Raw genomic sequence first — 12,628 nt, forward strand, 5'->3', positions numbered from 1 at the left:
TAAGATTTTATGTAAAGCATATGCTCTGACATTTTTTTCTGTAAAACATGAGATCTCCCCAGGTTCCTCTCTGGCTCTTCATGATGGTCTGGTGCGGTTGTCTGGAGAGAGACAGTGTGAGGGGGAGCTGGAAGTTTTCATCCATCAGGTCTGGAGGAGAGTTCTGCTGGACTCCTGGAGTCTCACTGAATCCTCTGTGGTCTGCAGACAGCTGGGCTGTGGCTCTGTGCTGAACTTCTACGGCTCCTCTTCATCCAGTCCTGAACACAGTCATGAGTGTGTGACGGGCTTCCAGTGCTCTGGGAGTGAAGCTCATCTGAGGAACTGCAGCTCTCCACAAACTCTCAACTGCAGCTCCACACAACAGCTGTCAATCACCTGCCTTGGTGAGAAGAACAACATTTGGGCAGATTGTTACATTGTTATTGATCGATAATATGTTTATCTTTCTCTGAATATCAGGTCGCGGGTCCATCAGGCTGGTGGGTTCTGGGGGAGACTGTGCAGGGAGGCTGGAGGTTTTTCACAGCGGCTCATGGGGGACAGTGTGTGATGACTCCTGGGATATTAAAGATGCTCATGTGGTGTGCAGACAGCTGCAGTGTGGAGTGGCCCTCAGTAAGCAGCAGGTACCAGCCTGGTTTGGTCCTGGTTCTGGACCCATATGGCTGGATGAGGTGGAGTGTGAGGGGAATGAGACGTCCCTGTGGAGCTGCTCTTCTCCAGGCTGGGGAAAACATGACTGTAATCACAAGGAGGATGTAGGAGTTGTGTGCTCAGGTAAACATGCTATATAATTAAATTAAACTTCAAATGAATACAATGAAAACAAAATTAACTGGGATTTTAAAATATACCTTTTTCATTGCCATTTAGAGTTTAAAGAGATCAGGTTAACTGAGGGCTGTGAAGGGAATGTGGAGGTTTTCTACAATGGATCCTGGGGTAATGTGTGCTACCATAAAATGGACAGAGACACAGTGAGTCTGATCTGTCAAGAGCTGAACTGTGGAAAATCTGGTGTTTTGTCTGATTCTACAACAAGAGTGGAATCAGCTCATAACTGGCTGGATAAAGTTACATGTCGACAACATGATTCAAGTCTATGGCAGTGTCCATCTTCACCCTGGGGACAGAATGACTGTGATAGGGATAAAGTGGCCAAAATCACCTGCTCAGGTAAGACTGATACAACAAAAGCAATCCTTTAGCATTAATGAGTATATAAATTAATTGCGTATTTACTGTAGTATAATATTGAATTATCTTGTGTACAGAAAATGAGAGTCATGAGTCCCCACGAAGCTATTTGACATGCTCCACAGTTCCCTACCAGAGACAGTGTTCAGGTTGGTTTATCTGATGGAGAATCATAACAGCCGTATGTAATGTATGTATGTAATTTTGTTCTGAGGGCACTAAAAGGATTTAATCCACATACACATTCGTAGGTGCCACTTTTCTGACATAAAAAAACTTTTCTCTCTGTTGTCTCCTTGTCCGTGATGTGTATATTGTAGATCATGTTCCTCTCAGACTGAGTGGAGGGGAGGGCCGGTGCTCTGGGAGGCTGGAGGTGTATCATAACGCTGTGTGGGGCTCAGTCTGTGATGATCAGTGGGACATCAGCGATGCTCAGGTGGTCTGCAGGCAGCTGGGTTGTGGAGCAGCACTGAGGGCTGATGGGAATTCAGTCTTTGGTGCTGGTGAAGGTGTTGTGTGGCTGAACAGAGTCGAGTGCAGAGGGAATGAGCTTCACCTGTGGGACTGTCCTCTCTCCCTGAAAAACCACACTGACTGCTCCCACAAAGAGCACGCTGGACTCACCTGTGCAGGTCACGGAAAACACTGAGGAATAATATTAATTTGATCATTTTAGAGCTAATAAAATTTGTGTATTTAAGACATTATTTTTTATGTGTTTTGGCAGATTTGCCAGATTTGTCAGTGTCCACTATTCCTGCCACAACAACATCAGCTTCTCCTCCAGTTTCTCCTCCAGTGCGCTCAACATCAGTCTCTCCTCCACAAACTCTTCCAGCAGCGTCTCTCTCCGTCCCCCCAGAGCTTGTGATTGTACTGGGAGTTGTGCTCTTGGTGCCACTGCTTATACTGATTCAGCAGAACAGAGTGATGAGGAGAGGTAGGAGAGATCCAGAGACTGTCATATTGTGTCTTATTCAGTGTGTGATCAGTCATGTGTTGTGAACTGACAGCAGGTTTGTCTGTCTACACTCACAGCTCTCTCTAAGAGGAGACACAGGACTACGACTGAGACCGTTTATGAGGAGATTCAGCACAGATACAAGCACTTCACTCAGAGGGGTGAGTAACTGTCAGATGTGTTGAGATCAACAGGGTATTACTTTATTCAGAGTGGTGAGTGGAGTAAATCACATTGATTTATTTGTGCCCTTAACAGTTAACAATGGTTTTATAATAGTAAAAGTGTAGTGTTTTTTGGCAGATTGATTGCCATTTGTATCACCACAGTTTTACTACATATACCATGGTTGAACTATGGTTAGTGTAGCAAATCCATGATTAATTTGTGGTTACCATGGCTTAACTACAATAACCATGGTTCATTTTTGTAAGGATGTGACCTTGCGTATCATTTGAAATAATATAGTGTTATATATTCCAGAGGTTTGTGATTGTAAACATATTTCTATGGTTCCCAATAACAGGAAGTGTCTTTTCTGAAGAACAGCACTCTGGTTGTGAAGATGCTGATGAATTTCTTTCAGGTTAGAGGAATAAAATGTAATAATGTAACATACAGAAATGTGAAATTAATTGAAAACAGTCACTTAGCCAGTTAACATTATTGAATATTATACATGTTCAATATAAAAAATACAAACACAATTCAGAACATAATCTATAATTAATTTTAAATGAAATAAGTAAAGAATAATTGACAACAGGTCATTAGAAAATTATTAGAAAATAATGCACATAACGGTGATGCATTACCACCTCAGGTGTGCATTATTTTCTAATAATGCAAATGACCGGAGTCAATTATTCCACACATACTACGTTTTCCACACCTCAAGACTTTTCAGATGATGTATTTCAACTTAAGACATTCATCAGGTTTTTGTCCTTAAAACGCTCTTGTGTGTAGGACTAATTTCTTACGCTTCTCATGCACTGCACCGTTGCTAATTCCAAAACGTAATTTTAGAGCTAGTAACGGAGGCTTGATCCATTGATAACATAGCAGACTGTGAGGCAAGGGACTTTCTCCCATCCATAAGTAATAGGAGTCTGCTTTCTTGATATATTTAAAGTCCTTGGTAATGCGGTTAAGACATGCCTGGAACTACAGTATCCACCTTTTTCCTATGCCTCATGACGCTTTGCATGACTCGTGTGAGTAACTTACCATGATTACACTGTAAACAATCAGTGAAACCTTAGCAAAAACTGGGTACAATGAGGTGACATCTACTCACTCTTCAACCATTAATCATTAAAAGGAAATTTAAAAGTGTAAAAGTATTAACATTAATAACACCAAAAGCTAGATTATTTCTGCAAGAATATCATGCATGTGTTAAATGTCACTGTAGTAATACAACCGTTGCTTTGACTTAAAAATGTTCATTAATGTTAACAATGAGTGATAATATTTCCAAGGGTTTTCTGACATTTTAACAGATAACAAATATTGTATTTACCTGCTTTAGAAACATTTTAATAAACGCAACTGATAGGATTAGAAGTGAAAAGGGTAGACGATTACATTTTAAAGCATCCATGTGAATGCAAACCTGGAAAGAGACGTGAGGATTTAGGGAGAAAAACAAGAGATTCTTAGTGCATTCCAGTAAATTATTCATGGTATATAGCCTATTGTAAATTAAAGAGGTCATCGGATGCCCATTTTACACAAGTTGATATGAATCTTTAGGGTCTTAATGAAAAGTCTATAACATACTTTGGTTAAAATTTCTCAAAGGTAGTGTAAAAATCACCTTCTTTACCCTGTCAAAATCAGCTCAGTTTTCAGCACGCTGGTCTAGTCCATGTTGCTTTAAATGCTAGTGAGATCTGCTGACTCCACCCCTCTCTTCCGTGGAGTGACGAGCAGACCATAGATATGTGTAGATTCCCTATTCAACCGCTCCAGATACGTTGACGCATCAGCCATCTCACATTCACCATAATAATCAATGAATATTCAAAGATATACAAACGTATAACTTGCTGTTGTAGACGCACACAGTCAATGCGTTCAAAGATTCTCAGACCGTTCCTAAAATGGCGGCTAGCTTACGTAACGGTGCCCATAGAAACAGTCCATAATGAGGAATCTAGGTATATTTATCAATGGAGCATACTCAACTTCAGCGGCAAAACTGGCTAACTAGCACATTATTAGGAAAGGCGATTTGCAAAGATTCGTAAAAACCCTTATACTCACTTCTAGATGTAAAGCTAGATCACAAATGATTTGGGCGAACAAAGAATCATTTATGTAGATCGGGAATCGGTGCATTCACTTCAAAATGAAAGTAATGTTAATCCTCTGCGTCTTCAGCGGCTCAGATGTCAGGAGTAAATGACGACTGCTATATTCATTATTACATCCAACAACTAAACACTTCATTCGCTTAATCTGAGACATCTTGTCTTCCCCTGCAGTCAGTCGGACTATCGTGGGAGGGGCCTGTACAGAACTATGTCATTCTGACAGGAACCTTAGAACAGCCTGATTTGAGAGAGGGGATTTTAAAATAGGGAATAAAAAAACAAAACAAACACTGCAGATTTTTACCATTATAGGATGGATGCGTACACACACTTCCAACACACATTTATGTTCAAACAACTTGTAAAGTGAATTTTGCATCCGATGACCCCTTTAAATCAGGAGATCAGACCACAAATGTGCAGTATATGTTTTTTTCCTCCCATGTAGTTACAGCAGAATACAAAGGAAAAATGAAAATGAGGAAGAGACTACAGGAGACTGAAAAGAGCTCGTCATAGATTTTCTTGTTACCTTGTCACATTAAAATACCAAGTGTTATGTTATTCTCCAGACATCTGAAAATTGAACATGAAATAAAACTTACAACTCAAACAGTGGAACTGACAGATAAGGATTATTTTTAACTTTTTAGGCTCGCTAGAAACAAATTATAAAAATAATTATGTTGGTAACACTTTATTTTGATGGTCCCTTTTGAACATTCTGTTGACACTAAGTAATGTTGCAACTACATGTCAACAAACTCTCATAAGAGTATTAGTAGACTGTCTGCTTCATATCTACTAACTCCTTATTGTGTTGGTCTCCCAACAGATATTCTACTGACTATAAGTAACTTTGCAAGAACGTGTCAACTTAATCTAACTCTAACCCTACCAGTCAACTAATGCACTATGAACACTCTAATGAGAGTCAGTAGAAATGTAGGTGCAACATTACTTATAGTCAATAGAATGTGTTAGAGGGACCATCAAAATAAAGTGAAACCATTTATCAGTGAAAGACAAATGGAGCACAATGTTCATTGTTATTTATAATGTTTTTTTACGTATGCATATTTTTATTTATATCCACCCCCCCAGAATCTGCGGTAGGAAACACACCTTACTATAATGATGTCAACACAGGTCCAACAGATCAGTGAATTTGTAACTTGATCACAGGATTTGACTTAGTTAATTAACCTACTGAGCCTGTGAACAGTAAAATCAGGGGGGGGTTTTTCCTTTCCTGTTTTTGCTTTTAACTCGTTTAGAAGAGCAACAAATCACACCAGAGAATTAAGATGATATAATCACTGTTGGACTGATGCATCATACTAGAGGTTTATTTTTTACATTTTTATTATTTGAATATGCATGTATATTTTATGGGTATATTATTTATATTATAATTTGTGTATAGTATGTTTTATTATTCTAAATTATGTATCATTTGATTTTCACGTTTTATTGTTTATTTTTGTTGCAGGTGACATATCAGAAAGCTATGATGATGTTGTCATCATAAGACAGCTCTCCAATAATAAAACAGGTGTGAATTTCGTATTTACTACTTTCGTATTTAAATAGACTGGTACAGTGTTTTTCTTTTCTTTTACTATAGTTCATTATAGTGTTATATAAATTATACAGACTTAGTTTTTATATTGTATATTGTAATATATTAGTGTATTTTGAAGTGCAGTGTGAGATTTTGTTTGTGTAATTAATGACTGACACACACGTTTATATCAGAGGGAGATCTGGAGGAGTATGATGATGTGATAAATGTCAGTGAAGATGTGCGAGTTCCATCTGGTAGGTTACTGTGACCTGCTTTACCTCACACTGATTATATTGTGTAGTTTTCATAACTAAAAATTATAATGCAATGCAAACATTTGCTCTTGTTTTCTAACAGCAGACTATGATTGTTTGAGGGAGGAGCCAGGAAAACTGGGAGGGACTGTTTAAGTCAGTGACTACACACACCTCCTCACATCATCTTACAGCTTTCAGTTGCTCTGCACTTAAAAGTATTGAATGTACCAAATGTTGAATGTACCAAATGTTGAATGTACCAAATGTTGAATGTACCAAATGCTGAATGTACCAAATGCTGAATGTACCAACACAAATTGCATTTAGCCAAAGTTTGCTGTTGTTACAATTACTAGACATTAATAGAAAACATGGACATCAATTCAAAACAAATATAGAACAAATTCATAAAACAGACAGGGTGTTTAATATGTTCTCCTGTATTTTGACGTATGTGATCATTTTAAAAAGCTCACTGGTGTCCAGGTCAAAAGCACCTACAGAACAAAATGACCAACATGCTTTTTGCTCTTTTGCTCTATGAAAACAGTTATATTTTTTTGAAAGAATAGATTATTGCACACATCTATGTATTGTAAATGTGTTTATCTTATGAGTGCATTTAGCAAAAAATAAAAAAACGATTCTCTCTTTTCTGATGTTTAGAGTTTCTTCAAATATTTACAATTTTATTTAGACAGCAATAATGAATGATGAAAAAGTTCCACAAAATGTATCTCTTTAATAAAGCTGCAGTGCGGAACGTTTGCCTCTCTATCACCATCTCTATTTGAAACATAAACTTGCAAGTTATAAGAACATACTGATCAGGGGAAAACATGGTTGTATCTCTAAGAAGACATTTACATAAAAAAAAAAAACAAAGAAACACATGGATCTACATAGACAGAGAGAAGCACAATATTAAGGTTAAATCCACATAAAGCATCAAAAATGTGTTTTTTTTTTCTTGTTTAGAAGTCTGACGGATTAAATTAAACATTTAAATTAAAAAAGTAAGGCATAAAGAGAACTCTGACCATTTTTGCTTGTGAATAAAGAATTTTGCATACAAAAAAAAAAAAAAAAATAAAAACATTCAAGAGATACATGTTTTGGGTTTTCATAATTACAAATAACACCTTTGAAGACGAGACTGTGAATCACATTTGTAGGTCTAAAAATATAAGAACTTAAATCACCTCAAAATTGACTGCATTTCATAATAAGTGACTTGAATATGAAAAGCCGCTGTCTACAGACGACGTTCTTCCCTGCTGATCACACTGTCGAGGAACTGGCACAGGGACTAAAGGAGAGTTTGGAGGAGGAAAAAATGGTGTGCATCACCACAGACAGTGGAGCAAACATTGTAAAAGCAGCCTCCCTGAATAACTGGACAAGGCTTCAATGTTTTGGCCATAGGCTACATCTGGCAATAGGTGAGCTGTGTATTTACCCAGTAAGTTTTTTTAATTAAATAATTGACCTATGATAGAAAACAGAATAAAATAAGAACACATAAGGTACTATTTAGGGCTGCACAATTAATCTAATGCAGTGGTTCTCAAACCTGTCCTGGAGTATCCCCAGCCCTGCACATTTTGTTTGTCTCCCTCATCTATCACACCTGATTCAACTCATCAGCTCATAGTGGAGACTGCAAGACCTGAAGTGGGTGTGTCAGATATCGGGAGACATACAAAATGTGCAGTGCTAGGGGTACTTCATGGAGAGTTTGAGAACCACTGATCTAATGCGATTGTCATGGACATTTTGTCAGTAAAGCAGATTCCGTAATCAGCAGTAAATCTCCATCACCTGCTTCCAGATGGAGCAGCATTTACTGACAAGATGTGCATGACAATTGCAGCATTTGCCCTATCGTGCAGTCCTAATATACATTTCATACATTAACCAGACATAAGCAGAAAAAATAAAAGTATAAATGGCCCATTTTTACTCTGAGGCTTAAATGAACATTGAGGATTGTATTGTATGTTTATACATTTTAATCTGTGCCTTTTTAACTAATTACTTTTATTTAAAATTTAGATTAAAAAAAAAAAATTAAGTATAAGCACACACAATTAAGTTTATCCTGCTTTATATTTGAACCATTATATTGAATTTTAATAGCTATTTTAACATTTAATGCAAGAAAATGTATGGAATGTTAAATTAATTTACTGCAGAGTTGATAAAGCATGTTTTTATTTGTTGAGAATGCAATGAAAGATTCATGGATTGACCGTGCTGTGGGTCTACTTCAGCCATAGTTGGAAGAGGAGGAGAGAGCTTGCTATTGCCCAAAAGGAGCTCAACCTGCCTGAACACCAGCTTAAAACGGAGTGCCCAACAAGATGGGGATCAGTGTCAAAGTCAGTGTCAAGGATAGACTGAAGAATGAGATGACTAGCATCGGTATGGTAAATATATCTTTACATGATTCACGATATTCTGTGCCAATTGGAGCAAAAACACAGGTTCTATTTAGTTATTTTTATTTATTATCGTTAATGTTCTCTTATGTTCAACAACTTAAAACTTTAAAATTATTCACTTTAAGGGGTCTAAAATAAATAAACTATTTTTTGTTACTCCAGCACTTTTATTATACTGAACGTCCTGTTTTTTTTTTTGTTTGTTTGTTTTTTTTGTACTTGAGTGCAATAAATTTTGGTTGAAAAAATTTGAATCGTGTAAGAGAATCGTGATCTCAATTCCCATGGAGAAAAATCGTGATTCACATTTTAGCAAGAATCGTGCAGCCGTAGTAGAATCTATGTAATATTTTAAATGTGACTTCTTTTATTTTGTTTATTAATAAATATTTGTGCGGAAGAGACCAAGCAACATTCCGATTAACATTGTACAATGCCATCCATTTAAAAGAAGATGCTGGAATAGATTTTCTGTTGATATGATTTCGAACAAAGCGGTTATTGAATTTGTCCTCAACAATCAAAATCCCTTTTACTGAAATAGAATTGTTAGGCCTAGAAACAGGATTAAAGGTTTTCTCTCGTTTCAATAGAGTTTTATACCACTAGGAATGGCATTAAATACAATGTTATATTATTTTAATAAAGCCCCAAAATCAAATTTCCTGGAAAATTCTGAAAAGGAATATGGCTGCCCATTGTCATCTATCAACTGATTTTTTCCCTCGGAATTGGGCTACTTTAAAATATGTTGCTGCGGGTTGAAGCAAAACCAATAACATGATATTTAGCCCCTGCAATGCGATTTTTACCAGGGGACCCCCTCGAAATGCCATTGGGCTGGTTTTGGGCTTTTTAAATTTTTTTATTCAAAGAACAATAACATACAATATTTTATCAAGAAATAACATCAGAAAAGAAAAGGAAAATGAAAAGGAAAAGGAAAAGGATTTAAAAATAAATTACAACAAATAGGAGTTGCCGGGGGAGGTAAGTATAGAAGTTTTAAACAAAGACACAAGACCATATCCTACATACACATATACATACAGTATATCAAAATCAAATAAATAAATATATTATAAAGTTCACAAGCATTCAAAGTTCTTACAACTTTCTTATTCAAAGAATCTCTTATACTGTCAATATGTATATAATTATATTTCAGTCAACAAAACCATAAAATTGGGTTTCTTATTAGTAAATTTACACTTATGAACGTGAAATTTGGTCAGCAGTATAAGTAAACTAATTAAGTAAAAATACTGTTCCTAGTCAGAATAGTCAGTAAAGCCAAAGAGTGCATTTTCCATAGTCGTGAAAAAGGTCTTAAACACAAAATATTTTAATTGATAATTATTTTTTACTTTACACCATAGTGTAACTGAATATGTACAGTGCCAAAATAAGTGAAAGTGCAAGTGCAGTTTCCTCATATTCATTGCTGAAAATACAATTTACATTTGTTTTTGTTTTTTATTTTTGTAAATGATTTAATAAAGAGGTCAAATGAGACAAACACAAGGTACAGTAACAATTTCTCTTTGGAAAAGAATACGAATTATTGCTCTTGGGATTTAATGAAAAGCAAATTTTACCAATATAAGATTTAGTAACATCAAGAGAAGCTGAATCAGGAGAATGGTCTTCATTAATACCTCTACATAACATGTGAGTACCTAAAGTGATCGAACCAATAACAATTGAGTAATTGGTATTTTACAATAAAATGTTTTACAATTCATCATAAGAAAAGAGTGTTCCTTCTTTGTTGTATAACTGACTAACCAATTTAATATTGTTGTGAAACCATTTCTTAAAAAAATATATTTTTAGATATCTGTGTTTGTGTTTTGTTAACTGCTTAAAAATTAGCATTTTCACCATGGGTGTGTGTAATTTGCATTGTAGAGCAAAAGTATTGTCAAGTTATGTTTATCACAGACCATATTTTATTAATTATTTGCAAAAACCCATTATAAAAACCCATAGGAAAATCTTGAGGGAACCAGTAGAGAATTACAACTGAAACACTCTATTCTCAGGGAAAGCAAGAACTGAAATCGGTTTCACTTTATTTTAATGGTCCCTTTAATACATTCTATTGACTAGAAGTAATGTTGCACCTACCTTTCTACTAACTCTCATTAGAGTGTTCATAGTGCATTAGTTGACTGGTAGGGTTAGGGTTAGATTAAGTTGACACGTTCTTGCAAAGTTACTTATAGTCAGTAGAATATCTGTTGGGAGACCAACACAATAAGGAGTTAGTAGATATGAAGCAGACAGTCTACTAATACTCTTATGAGAGTTTGTTGACATGTAGTTGCAACATTACTTAGTGTCAACAGAATGTTCAAAAGGGACCATCAAAATAAAGTGTTACCCTGAAATCTATTTTAAACCTATTCTAAATCCAGGGGCGGACTTAACTAATAAGCGAGGTAAGCGGCCGCTTAGGGCCCCAGGGAATCAGGGGGCCCCATCTGATATTGGCGAAACATATTTGCAGCACTGAGTAATGTAGCCGTTCACAGACGAGACACCCCTTGCTGCAGACTGTAGCGCGGTGACGTCAGGTATCTACGTCAGGTATATGTTTACCGCGCATGCGCAAAGTGACATATGGTATGTCTATGACACGCATGCGCATTGCGTGTGTAATTTGCATTATGTGGTGACGGTAGGTGTTTTTGCGTCGTGCGTGACGTAACACGTCATAAAAACGCATGCGCATACTTAACAGAATACTCTAATAAAATGTAAAAGTATTAAGTCAAGTCACCTTTATTTATATAGCGCTTTTAACAATACAGATTGTGTCAAAGCACTTAACAGTATCAAATTGGAGGATAGAGTGTCAGTAATGTATAATGATAAGATTAAACACTCAATTTTCAGTTAAAGGCATTTCATTATTGAATTCAGAGATGTCATTGTCTAGCTCAGTTTAGTTTAAATAATATCTGTGCAATCAAATCGGCGTTTCAAATTAAATTCAATCAAATTAAGAACCCTAAAGTGGAAATAAAATGTAATACAGCATATATCCATGATTTTAACCATGTCTCATCTCAGGTAAAATGATACGGAATTACAGAGTTTATTCTGTAATATCTGTGTAGTATTTTATTTACAATTTATTAACATTCTGTTGCACTTTACTTCACTGTGTATGTTGTAATATTACCCTTTAACGGCGCCTTATATATTTCTTATTAGGCTAGTCAACATTACAAAAGATACCATCAGTTGTCAACTCTAGTGGTGCAGATGGTAAAACGTGTGATTTTCACATTTTGACGCGATCGACCAGGTTCGAATCCGCCTTTTAGCAAAGTTTTTCTCCTTTTCAAATTTCAAATCACATCAAAAAGCATTTATTTTCAATAAAAATTAAGGAAATAATCAAAAGTTGTGAGGGAGGGCTTTATTGTCCCAATAAGGTGATATCCATTTAATAATTTGAATTAAAATTATAATTTACACTCAATACGTTATTATTGCATAACGTTAATGTTTTATAATGTACTACAATACTGAGGTACAGGTAATTACCACTGTTTGCAATAAGTAGTTTTAAATAGCAGAAAATCCTGCTATCACTTAGTGCAAATAGCTGCTGCCTTTCTTATTTTAATCTGTCCTCTGTCATGGTTCTTGTTTATTTATTTATTTTGGATAATTTTGGACATTTTCCTTTTGCATTGGCAATTCTGCATGTGAAATATTTAAGCCAATAAAGTAGTTTTAAATTCAATTGACTACATACAGTATATTTTCAGTGTCTGCATCCCATTTTATGCATGGTGCCTCCAAAAAACCAAACTGATAACAGTGATCTTTTTTTATTATTATTTCAAAGAACAAAACAG

At 35.8% G+C, this 12,628-nt stretch overlaps 1 pseudogene; it reads left to right on the top strand.

Annotated features, from left to right (window-relative positions):
* The window catches only part of LOC131538533 (uncharacterized), a 173,749-nt pseudogene that overhangs the window by 114,718 nt on the left and 46,403 nt on the right, over positions 1-12,628 (top strand).

Source organism: Onychostoma macrolepis, chromosome 04 (genome assembly GCF_012432095.1).
Source record: "Onychostoma macrolepis isolate SWU-2019 chromosome 04, ASM1243209v1, whole genome shotgun sequence".
In the NCBI taxonomy this organism is placed as follows: domain Eukaryota; kingdom Metazoa; phylum Chordata; class Actinopteri; order Cypriniformes; family Cyprinidae; genus Onychostoma; species Onychostoma macrolepis.